Source organism: Natator depressus, chromosome 2, assembly GCF_965152275.1.
Source record: "Natator depressus isolate rNatDep1 chromosome 2, rNatDep2.hap1, whole genome shotgun sequence".
Lineage (NCBI taxonomy): Eukaryota > Metazoa > Chordata > Testudines > Cheloniidae > Natator > Natator depressus.
The window spans coordinates 228,742,044-228,765,139 of record NC_134235.1 but is presented as its reverse complement, the minus strand read 5'-3'; positions in this window follow the sequence as shown (position 1 = coordinate 228,765,139).

Below are 23,096 nucleotides of genomic sequence, written 5' to 3'. Positions count from 1 at the left end.
TAAAGGATCAGCATGGGTTAAGGGACCTGAGAGCTTGTCTTCTGGGAGCATGACCTATACATACATACACACACACACACACACACACACTAGCTTAAGGGAATGATCCTGCATCTCTGGACTGAGGGGGAATCCTGAGTGATTGGACAGAGTCTCCCAAAACCATTTTGGGTAACCCTGAATGACTTATGGAAAACTAGCAGATATTACATCTCTGCTGTCATTTGGACAGCAGACTTAAACTCACCTGTAATGTATTTTTCCTGCTTTAGCCTCTCAATAACTCATTTCTTTTTCTTAGCTAATACATCTTTAGTTAACTAGAGAAATTGGCTACAGCGTTGTCTTTGGTGAGATCAAGAGTATCCACTGACCTCGGGGTTGGGAGTAACCTAATGAGTGGTGAATTTTAGTTTTATTAACCTTTCATCATAAAATCAAACTGGATGGTAAAGTAGGGGCTGGAGAGCCTAAGGGGGACTGTGGCTCCATGGTAAGACTAATATAGTGATCCAGGAGGTCACACTTGTTACTGGTTTGGTGAAATTTACTAATAGAATACACCACCAGTTTGGGGGTGCCTGCCCAGTTTTCTGACAGTCTGACCTGAGATTGGCACTCTCAGCTGTAAACTGTACCGGACACTGACAGCCATCTTGGAAGCCAGAGAGACCTGGTCCTCCAAGGGCTAGCGACAGCCAGTCAGAGTGCAGCAGGCCTTCACAGGACAGTTCCTGGCTTGGACCAGAGGGGTGAGGAAGGGTGCTCTGACCAAAGGAGTCAGACACTCAGTGTTTATGGTGGGCTGAACAGAGATCACAGAAAGAAGAACCTGAGGATGCTGGCTGTCAGGTAAGGCTTGAGATACAAGGGCCCCTAGGAAAAGGCCACAGGAAATAGTAGTGACAGATTGAGGGAAGTGGAATCTGAAGCAGTAGGTGCACCTGGGTTCCCCTACTAGCCACAGGTAAAGTGGCATAAACCCCAAGAAGGGGACAGGGCTTATTTGAAAGTCTGAATAAAGGACTGATTTTAAAGGGCCCAGAGGTGAGGCTAAAGACAAAGGCAAAGGCAAATAGACTATTTAGTTATTGGACTCGAATATCCAGAAGGGGTTCACTCAGACTTTGTGACTTGGTCAGAATGCCAAGCCACTGAAGACCCACCAAGGTTGACTGGCGACCTGCAGTGGGCACCAGGGCTGAGAAAAGACTGCTGTATCACACCTAGTTTCTGGGGGGCACTCACCTCCTGAGCACCTCTTAATACAGTCCACTTATGTTCTCTAAAGTGAGAGCATGCAATCAGTAGAGAAGGCATCTTGAATCTAATTCTTCTTAAGAAAAAGAATTTATAATGTGAGATTAAAAAGGAAATATTAGTACTAGTGGCCCTGAGTAACTTAAATTGAATGCATACTTGGAAATTGCCTTCTTATCCCAGTTCATCAAGACAGCACTCTTCATCTTCCAGTTCCTCCTTAAGACTCACTTTCTCCAGGCTGCCCACAAGAAGTGAAATAAAATAAAAATTATGGTGCCTACCATACTGTTAGCACTTAAAAGGATAGGTTCATATAGCACAGCAGTACTGGAATAGTAGAATTGAATAAAGCATACTTCAAGGAATTATAATATCTACTATACCTGCACACACATAGTAATAGTCCTACTTAAAACAATGGGACTAAGCTTGAGGGCAAGAACCACTCTCATGAGTAAGAATTTGGAGTACTGTGGCCCAGATCCACAAAGCTATTTAGGGAGTCAGTGGAAGTTAGGAGCCTAACTAGCTTTGTGGATCTGGGCCTATGCCCTTAATAAATGTGGTCAAAAGAAGTGACTATGGGATTTGGCCTGCTCTGTTTAAATAGATGCTAGAAACTATTGCATTTGTTTTCTCTAAAATTCTAAAAAAAAAAAAAAAGTGTTTTGAAGTCATGCTCTCTTTTTCCAACCATTGTTTTAAAATAGTCTGTGCACTAATGCAATTTGGCTTCTTGTTGCCCATTCTTTTCACTTAGTGGCTGCATTTTTAATGCTTAGTAAGTATACGGGAGAGAAGGCACATCATTTTCTAAGTACAAAAACACTCAGCTAAGTCTAGTTTCTCAGGCTACTAGAAACATCTACTTCAAACTGGGCATTTTCAGAGACTTAATACATTCATTATCATAGCCATCTTATACTGGCATTATGTTACAGAATATGGATAGTGACTCCCATAGTAGTAAATGGATGTCTACCCTTAAACTTTGTTATTAGTGATAGCTGTGATAATAGTTGTGCTCAGGTTTATCTTTGAAGTATGGATTCTCTCCCCCATCTAGACAAATCCAATCTATTCAAATTTAGGGGAGTGTCTTCCCTCCATTCTTGAAAACTATCATTGCTTCCCCTTCTCCTTTAGTGCCCCCTCCCGTGGTATTCCTCTGCCTTTTCTGGTGAGTTACAGAGTCACTTTAGCATATTATTTTTCTAACATGCAACCAACCATTCTTACCCTGGAAATGAAAGAGGCCTTGTTTCACCGGAATGTACATCTGCTTTATAATCCATACTCAGGAAAGCCAGAAGAGAATCCATTTTCATATTCTACAGTCATTATTCATTTAACATCGGAGTTTTCCCTGACACTCACGATATGGAACTTTAAGACTATTTTGCATATTAGAAGCATTTCCCATGCCCCCACCACCACCAGTTCTTTATTTTACCTATCTTGTTGCTGGATTAAAAGGGGGGATTGCCTATACAGCTCATTACTGTTTATGTTTTTTCCATTTAGTAATATTTTATGTTCTGGTTCAAAAGGCATTAAGAATTCTTTATGTATATCAATTTAAAGGAGTCTCATTGTTCCTGATTTGATGTCTATTTATAGGAGAAGTCACAAGCTAAGCATGTGCAGTTTTTGCTAAACAAAATAAGAATCAGGATACTCTGTGCTTCCTCAATAGGCAGGGGAATGGCACAAAGCTTAGAAGGATATGTCAGATGTGCTTAGTCACCCAAGGACAACACTGTCTATATAGGCCTCTATTCTGGTCTTTTACTCTTCCTAGTCTTAGGGCTGATCTACATTGAAAAGTTACATCAGCATAGCTATGTCTCTGAAGGGAGTGAAAAATCCATACCCCTGAGACACGTAGGTCAGCTGACCTAACCCCAGTGTAGACAGCGCTAAGTCAATGGAAGAATTCTTTTCACCCTAGCTACTGCCTCTCAGGGAGATGGATTCCACACAGCGATGACAGAACCCTCCTGTCACTGTTGTAAGGGTCTACACTAAAATGCTCTAGTGGTGTTTTAAATGTAGACATAGCTTCAGCTGGTATATAATTAAATCCATAAGGCCAAATTCTGCCCATATACCATCACCACACTTAAACTTTCCAGTAATTGCCTTGGACAGCTAGACAAATGCTACCATGTCTGCTGTATTCCTTAGGCTATGGGAAATACCTAGAAAAACTAAAATTCTTAGTGTTTGAAGTAATCTATGACAATTGCAAAGATTAAGGGTGACCATTTTCAGCACACAATTCCCATTTACTTCAAGGGAAGTGGGGTGGTTTTATCTGAAGGCTAATGGCCCTATAGGTTATTAGAATCATGCTATGCTGCTACCAGTGATTTTAAAAGCATCCCACATTATGCAGATTTAGATATCCAGTAATAGTCTGTTTCATGAAATATATAAATTAGGTAACTTCTTCTGACCTTCACATTTTCTAGCACAAAACAGTGATTACATATTAGCTTTAGAAGACAGATTCTGCCACACAGTGTTTGTGCAGGCTGTGAAATGCTAGCAGCTGAGGGTTTATTAAATGAAGCACTAAACTAGATTTACGCTTGTTGTTAGAGGTGAAAGTCAGCTGCAGTTGCTATTACAGCAATCCAATCTTTTTTTTTTTTAAATAAAGCACAGTAAGCCTCCACTGACAAGTTTTATACTCTTTTAATGAACTCCATATGCTAAAAAAAGTTAGTTTGAGATTAAAAGTGAGTTTCATGCTAACTTTTTGCTCTGTGACAAAGCTCTGTCCTTGCCTCTGTGGGTCCCATGTTTCCTGGCAGATTTCGCTAGCCTCAGAGGCTCACTGTGACCCTCCATGTAACCCTTCTCTCTAGAGACAAGGGTCACAGTCTGAGCTGTTTTCATCATAAGCCAGCGAGGGAGGTGAGGAGAAGTTATCCTTCCTTGCACAGTCTCTGTTGTCTCCCAGTCTCAGTGATTAATCAGGGGGCTAAGGGGGGGAGCCCAGGCCCACCCTCTACTCTGGGCTCCAGCCCAGGGACCCTAATAGTATCAGCTATGGTAGCGGACCTTTTAGAAACATGACATGTACAATTCCCTGGGCTACTTCCCCCACAGCAGCCCTCACTTCCTCAAGCTCCACTTCACCCTTACCTCAGTGCCTCCTTCCTTGTGCCTGATATGGTGTACACTACTCAGTCTCTCCAACAGCACAACTTCCTCCCACAGCTCCTGACATGCACACCCACCTGACTAACTGGGAGGCTTTTAACTAGTTTCAACCAGCCCCTGATTGGCTTCAGGTGCCTTCTGGAAAGTTCTTAATTGGCCCCAGGTGTCTTAATTGACCTGGAGCAGCTGCCATTTCACTTATCCTGGTACCAGGGATTTGTTTAGCCTGGAGCTAATATATCTCCCACTACTTTTCTATAGCCATCTGGCCTTGCCCCACCACAGTTCATATTCATAAACCCTCAGAGGGTCCATTCCTACATTCCATGTGCAAACTTCAGTTTGCTGCATATAATTTCCTTACTTCATTAGATACATACAGAAAATGGGATGTCATTCTGCATACAGAATACCACAACTTGGACCTTGCCTCTAACTCCCCGCTTCTCCCCACCCATCTGATACTGGGCTTTTCTTATTTCTTCAGTCTCTCCTAGCTTCAGCTGTGGACTGCTCCAAATGCAAGAGCTGCAGTGGAGGAGGCTTTAGCACCAATGTTGCCATTTCTTTTAAAATATAAATACATAGTATATATATTTTACCACTGCCTTGTCTATGCCTCTCCATTTCTGTCTCTTTGCTATTTAACTATGTAGCATGTTTTCAGATATATGGTAAAATTCTTAAAATAGAGAACCCACTCAATCTAAGCTATAGACAGTCAAATAATGTGGTCTGTTATTTTTAGAAAATATATACAGTACAGGAGAAAGATCCATTCCCTTATTGAAGGTATGAAGTGTATAAAACATTTAAAAAATACAGTCCCTTATATAGAGGACTACCAACAGTTCATGGTCAGGGACAAGAAAGAGACCTTTTCGGGGAGATTTAAGGAGAGACTAAGTTACTAGTAGCTCACAAGAAGAAGAGTTTAACATGTCACTGGGACAGCACATATAAGAGCAATTTCCCAGCTAAGGAAAGCTGTAGGAAGGGGAGCAATGGGGAGTAGGTGAGGGTCTGAAAACCAGGAGGGAAGAAGTTTTCAAATCAGATTCAGAAATGTGTCAGAAGCCATTGACAGTGCTGGAGGTTATGTGACCTATTTCAAGAGTAGCCTGGATGCTGCATTATGCAAAAACTGTAAACAAAAGAGAACTGCAATAGTCAAGACATATAGTGATTAAGACACGATTAAAGATTTCAGCCTAGGTAGAATCAAAGCAGGGATGAAGACTGGCAAGGTTCTACACATGACTAGCAGAATTTCAGACAGGTCAGAGACGGAGGGGGGAAGGAGGCCCACAGAGCGGACTCCAAAACGTCTGCCTTGGGACTAAAGTTAAAGTAAAAATCTGGTTTAAGAAAAAATGAGCGGACTCAGGAAACAAAAAGGAAAAGGAACTTTTCCATCAGGAGGAGGATGGTCCAGCACCTTCAGTAACAGGAAACTCTGGTGTAGGCAGGGAGCTGACAGCATCAAGACTGGTGGAGAAAGGAGAGGGGTCACCTGCATATAAATGCTGTTCAAGCCAGCATTTCACTAGAGTGCTGTGCACGCCATTCTGATCAGCATTAACTTTTAGAGACCTGAATAACTTCTGAAGAAATGGCTTGTTACATTCAAACTTTGTGCTGCACAGTACAAGAATTACAGCTGGAATTCTAGATTTGATTTTCTCAGTGTTTTCAGGATGCAGCTTGGAATGCCATCAGCTCCTTTTACCAAACCGATATTTCTTCTAGTAGCAGCTATATTTCTAATCATGCTAGCCTGCTGGACTCCGTTGGATAACACAACTCACTTTTCCCTGAACAAGAGCTGAGCTGAAATGTAGCTATGAAAAAATTACATGAAAGGGGAAGAAATAAGTGAGCAGTGTTATTGAACTATTATTGAGAATGCAACTCAGCATGAGTTTGGTTAAATAGCTGTACTCCAATGGGCGGCCAGTGGCCCATAGTTTAAAAAGTGGTCTGACAGGTTCCTTGCCAAAAATGGAAACTGTATTGGCCATTAAATTCTGAATGAAATAGTTCAAGGGGGAATCCAAATCTTCCCTGCTCACTTGACATTTTATAATAGCCTATTTTATCCTTGTATAATTCCTTACCTTATCCCTAAGTAAGCTCTCCATCACTACAAGTTTCCTCTGGTCAAGAAGGCTGCTGGACTCCTTTTTGATCAATGATCTGGAAAAAATATATAAAATCACTGCTGATAACATTTGCAAAGGACAAAGACTGGTGGAGTGGTAAGTGAGGACAAGCCACTAATACAGAGTGATGTGGGTCACTTGATAAGGTAGGTACAATCAAATATGCTCTTTAATACAGTCAAATGCAAGGTCATACATCTAGGAACAAAAAAAAGCTAAGCTGTACTTGCAGTCTGCCATCCTGGAAAGCAATGACTCTGAAAAGGACATAGGGGACATTGATAATCAACCGAACTCCCTGTGAGATGCAGTAGTATAAAGAGTTACCATGATCCTTGGATGGACAAACTGGGGTTATTGAACAGAAGTGACGAGGTGATGTTGACTCTGTTTATGGAATGATACAGCCTCTTTTCTGACGCTAGACATGCTGTGAGAGATACTATGGCTCTTTTGGAGTTAACAGATATCACCCTGTTATCATGATTCAGCAATTACCCTGCATCTTACTAAAAGGTTCAAGCACCTGCCATTCATGATTACTTCAGAAGAATCTTGCTTTCCTTTACAGAGTCCTCTGTTACCTACATCTCCCCCTACAGCAATGCCCTGGGCATGCCCTCACTTCTTTTTTGTCCTACTCTGCGCAACCCTTTTTACACTCAATTTCAAAAGTTTGTTCCCTCTGGTTCTTGTTTCCCCAGATAAATGTTTCCTCTTCTATGGTAAGAAGGATGTTTCATGACCCCCTCAACACCTTGAAGCTGAAAGACCAATCTGGGGAGAGACTTTCATGACCTGCCAGGGTTATGAGTGGGTCATGCTCTCATCTGGTGTCAACATATCTGATCCCTTACTTCTAGGGAATTACAGAAGAGGTATCTGTCCAGGCATCATGCTGAACACAGGTGATCTGAATGGGTTCTGCTACCTTAAATAGCTCTGTTCTGACTAAGCTCTCCTGCATTAAAATGTTTAAACTCCTGCACTCCAAGTTCACTAGGCCAGATGCTATCACCCTTTCTAGCATCTCTGCAAAGCCATAGTCCACGAAGGGACGGAATTTTTATATGTGCTTCTGTTCACCATAAAATGAAAGAGTCAGAAGGGCTGGTAGCTGCCCTGTAGAGTCTGCTTGAATGTTTTTGTACTTTTTTGGTTCCTCCTTTGCAGTTTCCAGTTCCCTTCATTTTACTCTGATGGTTCCTCTTCTGTTCCACTGACTGTCCCTCAGCTCTTGGTTGGAACTCTGCTGATGATGCTCTCTGGTGGCTTAGCCTCAGGTAGTCCTCTATTTGCTGCAGTGCCTCTACCAGAATGCTGTCTTGTGTTGGCATACCTAGGCCTGCAGCTTCTACACAGACTTTCCAACTACTAACACTATGCATGAGCAGATGGTGCTTCTACCTATTCTGAGCAGAATGTGCACATCACTGTTAGCTTGGTTGTAATGAACCTGATGCACCCTCCATTATGACTTGGCAGTAGTTACCTTTCTACTTAATATTGTGTAGACAGTATTGTATTCAGAAGGGGGGAAAAAAACTGAAACAGAAGTTGGCCATGTCAGAAGTTTGAGAAATCATGTAACAACTAAAATGGCTAAGGAAGTAGGGGAAATCTTTAAATAAAGAGAAGGGTTTCTGTGCTAACTCCTCCAGTGCTATTTTGACCAATCATCTTAACCTTTAGTAGTCTAGTTAGCTAATGACCAAAAAGAGAGTGTAAGAAGTTAGCAGAGTATGAATGTGACTGTGGCTTCTAATGTGCAAGATTAGCAACAAGGATTTAGTGATCTGGTTGCTCTTGAGATTATTATTATCTGTAACATGGACACAATGGAAGATACTTTGATCTATGGTTCCCATTTAAAGAAACCTAAAATTAGCTACAGTATATTTTTGGTACTGAATGTATCTCATACACCACTGAGCAGATCTGTAATTAACTTTGCTGTTTTGAGTGCACAAGGACATGTGATTGATCATCATCTAGACAACAGGATTGGAAAAATGCAGCTCTGTCGTGAATATATAATGCTTGCTGCTATTTCTAGCTGTCATATTCACACTTTGCAAAATACTCCTTTTTAAAGATACTTGTGTTAGCAGCTTATTCACATTTACAGTGTAACAAAATGCTTTTGGGGGAGAAAACACACCACTGAGCCCTGGTGACATCTGTGACAAAGCCCTGTGCCACCACATCAATGTCAAGGCCTTCAGCCCCTTCCAGCTCCAGGCAGCATAGCTCTAGTGTAGGTGAGCTACAAAGGAATCTCATGAGCGGCTACTTTTCAGACCCCTACCCTTTAAGGACGGAGCTCTACACAAAAGGTATAAAGCATGAGGCCATATTACTTTGCCTGTATTCACTTCAGGATTTTCTTTGTAGGGCTGGATACAGAAATGGATTTATTTGCACCTCTCTCTGCATCCCCCTCCTAAGGTTCACAAGCAGGGAGTGGGGTACCACAGAGATGGCTAATGACCTTTCAGTGCAGGCCAGGGAGCTCAATCCTGGAGGATGCTTTACATGAACTGATCTGAGGTAAGCATTCTGCCTGTTTGTTAAGTAGCATGAAAGCTTTACTATGTTTCTGACAAAGCTGTCTTTGAGGGGAAAAAATGAAGGGTTAAAATATATAGTTCAATGTATAATACCCCAGTTCTCATAACAAAGTTCAATATTAGAATGGGAACCTTGTAGCATACACCAATTTTGATTCACTTTACTGAGCTTGGTCCCATTAAACTGTACATAGTTGTTGAGAAATGTTCAACTACTCCTGAGTTTATTTTATATATTACCACTAGGTGGCTCAAAATCAAACAGCTGAAATACATTTCTCAATATATGATCAAAATACACAGTTTAAAGATTGATACTACTTCTCATATTTGTATTAATAGTAAATACAAAGATTTAGAAGTAACTATAATCTCTTGAGAGGGCAGAGTTGTCAAACAATCTTAAACAGGCACAGTCTGTCTCAAAGAAGTGTATGGGGCAGATGGTCAGACAGAAATGAATGTCATACAAAATCAATTGCTCTCCATGTGAAGTCACTACCTAACAGGATGCTTTGTTGCACCCGAACAGCAGTCTCAGTACTGCATTATATTTTAGTTTACTTTAGCAAATCATTTATACAGCTAATCTATTTTGTTTCTCAGTACTTACATTTATTTATGACTTAGATTTCAAGCCATAAGCTACTAACTTTCCATTACACACTTCTTTAGATGGGGGACAGATCTTGCAAATCAAAACAGTCTTTACTTGAAGTACCTTATAGATACTTCTGTCCCCAGAGGCTAGCTTATGTCTGCAATCAGTCAAACCAGTTGGCTTTGCTCTTTCCAGGTCAAATAAAGTAGAAGAGACATTTTCTTTTAGAACTTTAGAAAGGTGGGTTTGTTATTTGCTGACTTAGTCAAGCTATATCCTACCATTGATCTGTGTAAAATTCCTAGTGAATTTGAGATTTGGGTGGTGGGAGGCAAGTAGTGAAAGAAGTCAGGAAAGGATCTATATTTTGCACCAATCATGCCGTCTGTGCAGTTCTCCCCATTTCCACACAAAGGGGATATCTGCCACCTTCAGTGTATTCCCCTCAGTGCTGTCTCTGTACCACATGTCAGAGCTGGGGATATATGTGTGGGGAGGTCATGTGTACATGTATGCACATTCTTTCTGCCAGCCCCACAGAGAGTTCACAGAAAGCTTAAATGCAACATGAGAATGTCCACTAACCACACTGCATTCAGAACCAAATGCAAAATCCACCTTTTCATCCCAACTTTCTGCATTAGTACCCTATTCACACCAATATTCAATATTCTTATTTCCTCTGGCAGCTAGTTTCCATAGTTTTGGTCTGTCTCTGTCTTCAGTTCTTGCCTGTCCTATTTCATCCTCATTTGTTTTTATTTTTTGAAAGGTTGACATTGGTCACTTACTGGCAATGTTTATTTTCTAAATTTCTCTTCGTTTATGACTTTAAGCTCTTCAGCTCTGAAGTGTGTATTTATTTTTAAGTCTTGTAAATGCTACATATGTTGCTATATCAATTATCACATCCCTGACTCACAAGGAAGAGTTTTTTGGATGTTGTTTGTTTTGAAAGCTTGGTCAAAAGAGAAGCACTTTTCCTCCAAAAACACCTAGAGAAATCTCAGGAAGTGTGCTTCAGGGCAGCCAGCGTACTGAGTGGCAGCCATGGGTTTGAATGGATGTTGAAATACACCCAGATGCCAACATACAGTCGTTACTGAAGAGGTCCTTATGTCAAAAGGATTAGACAGTAAAGATAGCTTTAGAGAAAATGTAACCTGTGTTAAAGAAATTGATGTGTTAAACAATTGTGACTGAAACATGTTCATTACAACTATAACAATATAATTACTAGTGTAAAGAACAGAATATATGTAACAAGATGGTTCATTTAATGTATTTATGCTCTGTACTAGTAAATTTTATGACCAGTTTGAGTACAATACTAGTTGTTTTGATGGGTAACTAGTTGTGGCAAGTTGTCTACAAAAAGGGTCTGAAATATATTTCTCCATGCTAATCTATTTCTTTAAAGGGACACTTTGTCATGAGACTATTTACAATTTAACTGATATTTTCTAAGCCAAACAAAGTTCCACTTTACATATTAAACATATCCTGGAAATGTTAAATGTCTGAGCAAGCAACACTACTTTTCTTCTCTTCCCCCCCCCGCCCCAACACCACATGCACCCAGGAACACTGGCAGTTATTAAAATTCTGTCTTCTGGAAAGACAAAGGATATTAACTACCTTAGACTTGTTTACATTCTCTAAATAGATTGTTCTCATATGGTTTATTCCTACTGACTTCAATCATGCAGGAATAATGTCACTGAGAGCTGGGTCAGGCCCTTACAAGCTATATAGCAAAACAGTTTGCTGGTAAATCACTGTGAAATCCTGCTCCCACTGCAATCAATGGGAGTTTTCCCACTGAATTCAATGGGGCCATGATTTTACCCACATAGTAAAAAAAATCTGAGTAGTAAGAACTAAAGGTCTGATTCTCTGCTGTCTTGCAGTTAGTGTAGTAATTTACATCTGCAAAGTGAGTGTAAAACACTGTTTTCATTGGTAGCATTTTACATGCACCTTAAACAGGCGTAAGTGGCTAAACATGGTGGAAATTCAGGCTGTAAGAAATTATAGTATAATCAACTGTATCTAAACTGAGTTGTTGTTCATGGATCTAAAGGGAACTATTTTAACTTCAGAACATTTTTAGGGATTAATCCTGCAAATCAACACTACCACATTCACTGATTACCAGGAATAGTCCCAGGAACTCAGTGGTGCCACTCACAGCAATAAGTACTATATCTAATAGTAAGTGTTTGCAGAATTTTGAACATGCTGTCATATACTTTCCTAATCCCAGGATTTAAAATACCTTCTACAGTTTCCTGTGTGTAAAGTTTTATCCTACTGTGCTGGAAGAAAGTGACTTAACACAGATTCTATTGCTGATCACATTCTGATTTTTTTTTGGCACATGCCAATATATACAAAACTCTTCTCCAAAACCAGCATGAAAATAGGTTACTACACTATTTGTTCCACATTTAGGGCCTGGCTTCTAAATTATGTTCCATGTGCATAACTCTCATTAACTTAAATGGAATTGACATCTCTCTTCATCAGGCTCTCCATGGCAAAAGGTAGAATGGATTTTGTTTGTTCTCTCTAACTTGCATTAAAAACCTGCACATGTTTGAAATGAAAACTAAGGTTTATTTTATAGTCAATCATCAAGAAGATGAAGATAACAAAACATTGATTCATTGGTGTGACAGGGTGGATTAGGTTCAAAGGCCCTGGCTCACCCTGCTCCAGAAAAGAGCAGAGAAGTCTTCCAGGAGGCCAAGATGGCTACAGAGAAGCCACCAATCAGAGGGGCTGCTGCAGCAGCCCATCAAGGGCCAGAAGGGTAATATACAAGGAAGCAGCAGAGGCAGAGCAGCCAGTTGCTGCCTGGAGCTTGAAGAGGGAGAACTGGGTTCCTGGCTCGCTGGAAGAGCAGCAGGACTGCAGGCAGCTCTGTAGGCAGGCTAAGCCCAAGGGACTGAGCCCAGAACGTAGCCAGACCGGGCAAGGGTACTGTGAAGGGCCCGTCTGGTCTGGCTGAAGACTGAGCCCAGGGTGGGCTGCAAAAAAGGCCATACCAGCTGAGGGTACTGAGAGGGGCCCCTATTGGGCTGTTAAAGTAGGCAGTGCCTCCAGGAAGGAAGCCTTGGTGGTATGGCCCCATACGAGGGCCGTAAGAACGAGAGACTGTATACCCCAGAAGCAGGGACTGTATGAGAGACTTGGCCAGAGGGCTGGGTCACTGAAGACCTGCTGAACCACCATTGGGCCTGGAGGGGTGGGTTGGTGCTTGTGAGAAATGAGTGCCACCCCACTGTAGGAACTGAAAGAAAAGCAGGCTCACACCCAATCAGAAAGGGGCGCTCACAAGAGGCAGGTGCCAATGCTGTTACAATTAGCAATTTCCAACGTAAAAAATAGATATTTACAGCAAGTGTTGAAATGTCTGTAGTGGCAATTTTAGCATTTTCTTCTTAATAGAATACTTTGAGTTTCACTCTACCAGGGGCTCTCTTAACTATCCAGTACAAAAACCCAGCATAATCAACACAGTATCTAGGTTTCAGATTCTTTTCCTCCCAGCTGGTTTTCTGACCAACATACACCTCTACCTTGATATAATGCAACCCTATATAACATGGTAAAGCAGCACTCTGTGGGGCGAGGCTGCACGCTCCGGCGGATTAGCGCATCAGTGTGTCTGGCTCTGACAAGCTGCTCTGAGCGGCGTGTTAAGGGTGCTGGGCCGGGGGGGGGGGGTTGGATAAGGGGCAGAGGGTGTCGGGGGCAGTCAGGGGACAGGGAGGTCTCTGGAGGGGGCTTAGATAGGGGTCTTCAGAGGACAAGGAGCTGGGGGGGGGGTTGGATGGGTCGGGGATTCTGAGGGGTCAGTCAGGGGGCAGAAAGTATGTGGGAGTTTGATGGGGGAGGAGCCAGGCTGTTTCGGGAGGCACAGCCTTCCCTACCTGGCCCTCCACACAATTTTGAACCCCAATGTGGCCCTCGGGCCAAAAAATTTGCCCACCCCTGCATTAGGCACTCTCATCTCTCCCACCTATTTTAATCTCGTTTCTAAATTATGAGCAGTATAGGCTGAGCTTAAGTTGTCTCACTAGTTGTATTTTGGAAACATTGCAACTCTGCGCTGACATTTTCTAAACAAATAAAAAAATTGTTAGCATTAATACAGAATTAAAATACCATTGACGTGATGGCAAGTAGTTCACAGCCACAGAAATGAAAGGCATGGACAGTCAAAGAAAAATTGGAAGCTTTGGACAGATTGAAATCAGGAATGAGCCAAGCGAAGGTCTCCAAAGACCTAGGAGTGAGGGAAATCAACATTAAGAGGGTGGACCAAAGATGAGGAAAAATTACGATCAATGCTAGTTGAACTGGATGAAAGTGAAGGCCTGGAAAGGAAGCACCTAAAAACTGCCAAGGATAATCAACTAGATAGAGCAGTAGTTATGTGGTTTACCCAAGAACACTCCGACAGCATGCCAATTTCTAGTGAAATTATAAGGAAACAAGCGGAGAAATTGAAGAAGGATTTCGATTTTAGACACTTGGGCGAGGATGCTTCTGCACATCAAGGTAACGAATTTACAGCTAGCATTGAATGGCTTAATCATTTTTAAAAACATCATGGCATTTGGCAAGTCAATTTCAGGAGAGATGCGCTCCACAGATATAAAAGCTTGCAACGAATACCCACTAAAGTTACAAGAGATCATCATCGAGGGTGGCTATGCTCCGGAGCAAATCTATAACACTGATGAAACCGGCTTATGTTACTGTATGCTGCCGGATAGAACACTTGCTTCTAGGACCGAAGAACAAAAGGCTGCAGATTTTAAGGTGATTAAAGAAAGTGACAATACTTTTCTGCATGAATAAAGCCAGTTAACATAAACTTAAACCTCTGTGCATAGGCAAATCCAGGTCACCTAGGGCTTTCCACCATAAGAACATGGATTTGCTTTCATTTATTTATAGCCATTCAAAAAAAATGCCTGGATGACATTGGATATTTTTGAGGAATGGTTTAAGAAATATTTTGTACCAGCTGTCCGGAGCCACCTATGCAGACAAAACCTGGAGCCAAAGGCATTGCTCCTACTTGACAACTGTCCCACCGACCCCCCAGTTGAGACCTTAACCAGCAAAGACGGGAAGATAAAGGTGAGCTAACCTTCCTAAGAACACAACGTCCAAAATACAGCCCCTCAATCAAGGCATTATAGCCACATTTAAAATGAACTATTGTAAAGCCTTAGTAAAGAAAATTGTTGAGGACAAGAGTAGCATAACGGATGTAATCAAGAAATTGAATTTGCTGGATGTATTTAACTTAGGCAAGACAGCCTGGCTAGGAATCACTCCGTCAATGATAGAGAAATGTTGGCATTGTGGTCTCAAAAGTGCTTTTGTCACAGAAAGCGATGACAACCAAGATGAGGAAGACGACAAACAGAACAACTTTGAAGGTTTTACGGAAGAAGAGGGCATGGAGGCAGAAGGAGTCTACAGGGAACTTATGGCTCAAACTGGGATAGCGGATATTCAAGTGGATGGAGGTGGATGCTCTGTGTCCAACCTATGAACGACTTACGGATGTAGATATAATTCATAATGTTGCCTCTCAGCCACCTGGTGCCTCAGAAAATGTGTCTAACCCTGAGGATAGTGATGAAGAACCCTCAGAGCCACTGCCCAAAGCTGCTGATGCGGTTGTAGGGTTAGAGATTGGTCTTAAGTGGCTAGAAAGCCAGGATGTGGCTAGACTGCAAATACTGCAGTTAAAAATCCATAACTGACCTGGCAAAGAAGGCTCGCAGTAGCATGAAGTTTTTTTTTAAATTAAAAAAATGTTAAGGGGTGCATCTTAAATAAGAAAGCATCTTGTATCCCCAAAAAAGGTATCAATGTCTCTAAAACTTGATTACTTTACCTTTTAACCTTTTCTATAAGTAAAAACTCCCATCTCTAAAATGTTTTCAAACTACAGTGTATTTAATTGTTAAGTACTGTAATATGAACTGTTAACTATCTATGTATAACATAGTTGGCAAAGTGATAAAGTGGCCCATGCTCCTATTTCCTAAAATACCAAAATCCTTTTTTACAATAATTTGTAAGGATGTGTAATTAAAAGCATTTTCTGATATTGTGTGAATTTTGCATTTTCCCTAAGCATTACACGCAGATCGAATGATTGATGTATGATGAAACCTAGCCCACATGGTTGCATTTGGCAGTGTTTAGTACCTGTGTTACTTACAAGATACAGTGTATTAAACTTATAAAATAATTGTTGTAATTAAAGAAAGGAGATACAATTTAATGATTGTAGAACAGATATATTTACTGCATACACCGTGTTAGTTCTAACAAAAATGATTTGCTGACTATTAATAATGGAAATGCTTGAGGCCAAAGGAAGTTCGATATAACACGGTTTCACCTATAAAGTGGTAAGATTTTTGGCTCTCAAGGACTGCATTATATCGGGGTAGAGGTGTACCAGTGAACCAACTGAAGCATACCACCAGATGCCTGGGAGGAAACCCATCAAACTTGGACTGGAAAGCCTGTCCATAAATAGGAATGGCTTGGATACTCCATTTAATCAAATTGGAGTATCAAAGAAAGTCATTCAGAACATTAACCCACCTTCGACTCATCAGACTTGGCTGCTGGAATTGTGATTCTGTCCCTTAATGACATCTCAGAGATCCATGAACACCTGTAGGCATTTTTCAATACCTTTTAGCAGAGCAGCCAGACATACAGGGGGCTAATAACTATAGTGGAGAATATGGTTAAAATACTTTAGGAAAATTTGCATGCCATTTTTTTACCACTGTTTGCAAACAATTTTATGCCCATCAAGTTTCACTTCTCTATGAAATTCAGCATAATTACTGTTTCCACAACACACACCTACAAAAAGGTATAATTTCAAAAGCAATGCATCCTAGTAGACAATGAGAACCAGTGATTATGTAAGAGATATTGCTCAGCTAGAGATTTTAAAATATTTGGCAAGACAAAGCCTGTTGAGATCTGTAAATAAGGTATAAATGCCAAAGCTTTAAGGCAAAAGGCTAGAATAAGCAGATACCACCAACACTCTTAGCATTACAAAGATATTAAGCTTTCCTATCTTAAGAAAACTTTTGTTTAAGCAATAGAAAAGGCCCCAATCATGTCTCTGCCTCTCACTGACATTCCTTGCATCCAGAATGGTAAAATGGCCTTCAAAGCAAGTGTCAAGTTTTTGATAAAAGTTCTTCCATAGAATATATAATTGGACATATGTCAAATTAAAATAATCTATAGAATGTATACTACCTTAGAATATTAAGCTTTGTCATGGAATTCAAGACTTTCCCTGGCATTTAAGTGTCATGGTGAGAGGTATTTACTGGAATTATTATGGAAGAGAAATATATTCTTGCACATGACTTAGTGGTACATGTATATTAATAAATAGTAATTCATGTGGGAGTTCTTCTAGTCAGGTTCTTATATAAACTAGTATATAGTATCAATGCTGTCTGGAAGAGGCTCAAAGTGACATGACTATGGGCCTGATCCTCCAACCATCACACAGGCAATTCTACTAATTTCAGTGGGACTATTTGCAAGAGTAGGTTGCAGCACTCAGGACTGTATAAATACAGCCATAATGAAATGCTGCCAATTCCTCTGCTAGCACCATTGTTCACAGATTCATATGCATCACAAGGGCAGAAAGGACCATCTAGTCTGTAACACAAGCCATAGAGCTTCCCCATCATTTTAATTTAAAATGAATCATCAGTGATGGGGAATCCATCACAACCTTTGTTAAATTGTTCCAATGGTTAATTACTCAGAGTAAAAAATATACACCTTATTTCCAGTTTGAATTTGTCCAGCTTCAATTTCCAGCCACTGGATTGTGCTATACCTTTCTCTGCTAGATTGAAGAGCCCATTATTAAATATTTGTTTCCCATGTAGGTACTTTTAGACTTACATCAAGTCACCAGCTTCTCTTTGTTAAGCTAAAGAGATTGAATTCTTTCAGTCTCATTATAAAGCATGTTTTCTAACCCTTTTATAATTCTCGTCACCCTTCTCTAAACTCTTGCCAATTTATCAACTTCCTCCTTGAATTGTGGAAACCAGAACTGGACACAGTATTCCAGCAGCAGTCACATCAGTGACAAATACAGAGGTGAGATAACTACTCGAGATTCCCCTGTTTATGCATCCAAAGAACTCATAAGCCCTTTTGGCTACAGCGTTGCACCGGGAGCTTGGTGTTCAATACTGGTCAAGGACATCATAGACACTCCCTGATCTTACAAAAAAGTAACTGATCCTTGGCCTCTACCAAGATCAGACATGACTTCAGCTCAAGGACACATCTAAAAGTCTAAGAACTTGGCAAAAGTAATTGTTTTGCAAAATCTGAACCCACTGCAATATAACATGAACAGCATTCTTCAGTGCTGGCCAAGGGCAAACTAAGTCATAAATGTGTCTGTTTCAATTTTAACATAAATAATGAATGTGGAATTCATATAAGGTACAAAATCCAGGAGGCATCTCTATTTACAACATTATTTTTGTTTAATTTCAAATGCCTCACCATGTACAATAGAACTTAAATAAGCATAATATTTTTACATAAAGTTAGAGGATCAGAGTATTGACCAGTAATGGTAAAGTCTAGATTACCATAGTGGTCTGACTTAGTCTGCGTTTATATAAACATCCACCTTAAATGATAGAGTTGATTTATTAGGAGCCTCATGCTTGACTATATGTCATCATTTGCAAAAAGATATCAGCTGGCATAAACACAAAAATGAAATACAACCATTCCACTCTTTTTTATTATTAATAGATCTTACCAGAGGCAAAAAAGCCACTAGCATCATATTGAGCAGTGTAGCGGTGCAAGACTCACCACCATGGCACCTCCGGCTAGCTGTTCTGGAATTAGCTCAAGTCCTTCTGCAGGGTACCCTCCTCCATTGTTGTCTCCTTTGCCGTTACTCCTGCTTTGCTGTCTCCACCACTCTGTAAACTGCATTGCTCACCGGACTGCGGTGTCCTCTTCTGGGGGAACCGACAGTCTATAGTCCAGCCACTCGCCTCAGTGGCCTGCTACAGTCATCAGTCTAGTCCCTTGCTTCAGGGGCAAACTGCAGTCTGTGTTGGCCACTTCCCTCAGGGCAACTGGGGGCATCCCTAGCACCTTATCTGCCCTTCCTCCAGGGCCTCAGTCTGGCAGCAGTGAGCCAGAAGCTCCTTCTGCCCTGCTACCCTGCCCAGCACTGCTCTAGCCATAGTGCTTCTAGGCAACCAATCCTCCTCCCTAGCAGGCCAGGGAAGGAGTGCCCTCTGCTCGGTTGAGCAGCCCTTTATATATGGCCCCTGCTGGCCCTGGTTGGCCGCTGCAGCAAGCTCCCTCCCAATTGGCTCGCTTAGTGAGCACTCCTCTAATTGGAGGGTTCTGCACAGGCCCCCTCTGGCCTGTTTTAACCCTTCCTCTTCCTGGTCTGGGGCAACTGCCCCACTACAAGCATACATCATAGATTAAAATAACATCAATACTTAAGATAAATAGTCTGTATTCTGTGTGATATTAATCAGAGAACACTCACTGAACAACAAAGATCATTATATATGTAACGTTGAAAACAGTCTGAAGTGTAAGCAGCAGTAATAGGATAAAATGAACGAGGAAATTTGCTAGAGAAAGTCAGAGAAAAGAGGCTTGGATGCACTTCATATCACTGCTGACTATGGTTGAGTTGCCCAGCTCACCCCTGTTGACAGAGGTCAAATAGCACAGAATTTCAACACTGACAAGAAGAAAAGGAGTACTTATGGCACCTTAGAGACTAACCAATTTATTTGAGCATGAGCTTTCGTGAGCTACAGCTCACTTCATCGCTCACGAAAGCTCATGCTCAAATAAATTGGTTAGTCTCTAAGGTGCCACAAGTACTCCTTTTCTTTTTGCGAATACAGACTAACGCGGCTGCTACTCTGAAACACTGACAAGGGAAGAGAAAAGTATACCATAGAAAGCTGGTTTTGTCTTCCCTATGCCCCTCCACCCTACCATCCACAATCAAAAGAAGTATAAGCTTGCATCAGAAAGCTCTAGCACAAAAATGATTTTAAGAATTAAATAAAACATTAATTATCTCTACATGACCCATATGGCTGAATAGCAACAATTTGGAATTGGGGTTCCAATCCTGGAAGCTGCTCCATATAGGCAGACCCATCTATGGAGTACCAATGATTTCCATGTGATCAGACCTATGTTGAAAGCTTGGAGGATCAGAACCTAAGTCAGCCAATTCAGGTATTTTTTTTAAAAAAGAACAAAAAAATGTAACATTGATTTAAGATGCCATTCTCAATTGGAGCCCGATCCTGCAGACATATGCAAGCAAGTAGTCCTCCCTTGGATGAATAATCTCATTGAAATCAATAGGGCTAGAATATGTAAGGATTTTAAGACGAGAACAGTTAAAGGTTTACTCCAATGCAAAAGGGAAAAAAATTGGGTTTTGCCCCACACCACTCTTTTATATTGTATGCAGGTGTCCTCAAACTCCACCCCCGCCCCCTTTAAGCTTGTGTCTATCACTATTTTAAAGCAAGTTTTCTCCAAACAAGCAGTGGCACTAGTCCTTAATGAGCACTAAGTCCATAACTAAGCCTGAAGTTTTAAAAAGACGCCATTTCAGTTATCCAAGCGCAAAGGCAACATTGGAAAAGGGTCTTGCATTTTTTAAAGCTCTCCCAACTCCCTACTCCACACTTGGGTCTTTCTCAAGTAGAATTCTCTCTCTAATTTAAAAAATTCATCTCTGAGCCAATAAGCATAAGCAATTTCATACTCAAAGTGGTGGGAGTTTTGTTTTGAAGTCGTAAATACTTGGGAAAATAGAGTTTTATGATGGAAGTGCTATGTCAGCCTTAACTACACAGTCCCTGGAGTGGTACTAGAATGGCTTTTTTTGAGAAGGGGATGATAGGGAGAGAAAAAAAGTACCACCCCACATTTGGTGCAGAAGTATAAACTCTTCTAATGTGCAGCTAAGGAGCTATAATCTGGGAGATTTTTAAAATTAAAAAAAAACAACAGAGAGCTAATTGCTCAATACTGCACTAGACATTGGGCCAGGTAGTGGTAAAGGAGCACAGGCAGAAATGACATTTGGATTCATATCCATATGATCTTTTTACATGCTAACCACAAAAGTGTTCTGAGCACTTGGGTACACTCAGCTTTCTCCACCAAGATGGCTTCCTTCTGCGGGCACAGGCTGAGTCAGAGCTCTCCAAACAACACACTTTAACTCCCAAGTCAATTGCCAATGTCATGCTGAGTCAAACTGACAGGTGACCTCAAGGTTAAGGTGTTTCCCAATGTCAAATCTTTGATCACAGGAATGATAAAACACCACGTTGTGTGTGTCAGTCCCCCCATTTCAAAGACAGAATAAAGTGTGCTACAGCCAATAGGTCCATGCATCTGTAAGCCTTAACTCTTAGTCTTCGGCAACGTACACAATTCCAAGATTCAAAGAAAAAAATTCCTCGGTACTCAAAATTCATACACGTATTGTGACAAGTAAGAATTTAAATTAAAAAAACCAAACTTACTCCTTGCCACATAGTGTCTAAAAAAAATACCCAAAGCTCCAGTGTATTCAATTAGCATTATGAGTGAAATGAAAAATTAGGACCCAAATATCAAAAATCAGCAGAAAAAAAAGATTGACAAATGTTAACTTAGACACAACATACTTTTTCACCATCCATGTTAGGAAGTCAAGGGAATAAATTAGCAAAAGCAGTCTTCAGACACTATACTTGATTAGTATTTTCCTTCCCTATGTTGTATGTAGCTAGAACAAAACAATAGATAAAGATGTTTGGTATTTATTTTCTTTGGCCAGAAATGTTGCAGCTCTTCTGGAATATTGTGTAGCAGTTCTGGAGAACAAGGAAATCTGTTCATTTCCCAAAATATTGCTAAGTAGAGTGTAGTGAATTTATCCTTTTGAGTTTAGGATGCTTGTGTAACATTTCAGATTCTTCCTCCCTCTTCGCCTCCCCCAACAAATGAAAGGTGCAAAGGAATCCACAAAGTTTATACTCAAAATGTCCCCACAAGGAAGATTTTGCATATGTTGCTATGAATTCTGATAATTAGCTCACAGTCAACTTTTTATGCACATGAAAGATCCCTTAATTTACTTCATTCTTGTCACTACAGGTGGGTGATTACAAGATTGATTAAGGATTTTCCCACCTTCTGTCAGTTAGTTTGGCTGCAACTTTGACAGATTAATAGTACACCTTTCTGATTTTGAAATAATAATGTACTGGTATGGTCAGCTGAAGTGTCCCTGGAGCAAAGAAAATGGGTGTAGAACGTGCAACAAAACATCTTCCTGCCTGGCATGTGAAAATATATTACCTTCACTGCAGTCCACAAAGGATTTCTCTCCAGGCCCTGTCCTTCAGCTTTTCCTGACTACTGAGAAGGAAGGAAAATATCCTTAAAAGACTTGGAGTGAGTTTAGTGACAGGAAAGAAAGGTTGCTTATCTTACAGTAACTGGGGTTCTTTGAGACGTTCTGTCCACATGGATCTGCCTAGGTAGATCCCATATTCCCAAGGCATGCGAGAGCTGAATGTTTTAACCACTAATGTCTGTTGGGGCCATATATGCACCCTGCATGCCCTTGTGTTTCCCCCGACCCAGGGCATAAAGGCCAGAGCAACTGCAACTGCCATTCAGTCCCTTTGATGTACAGAAACCATAATAAACTTACTCTGTAGCAGCAGGGAAGGAAGGCAGATGTGGGATTCATATGGACAGAATATCTCAAAGAACTAATGACTGTAACTATTCTTTCTTTGGGTGTCTGTCCATGTGGATTCCATTCTTGGTGACTGGCTAGCAGTTAACCTCCTAAAGAAGTGGGGAGCTAGGAATCTAATCAAAATAAGTATAGGACAGCTCAGTCAAAATGAGCATCAGATGTAGAGGCTGACACTAGAGACTATTGATTAGTACACGTATGAACTGAGCTCCAAATAACTGTCCTACAAATTTCATCTATAGGAACCCTATTAATGGATGCTCTGGAACTTGCTTGAGCTCTAGTAGAATGAGATTTAATCAGAGAATAAGGTAACAACAACTACAACTAATTATGCTAAACTATGCAACAATCTGCTACAGAGAAAGCTGATGGATACTGCAGTTCTGTCTCGCTGTCACAGGCAGTAAGAAGGAAATGAGTGGTGGTTGGGGTCAGTC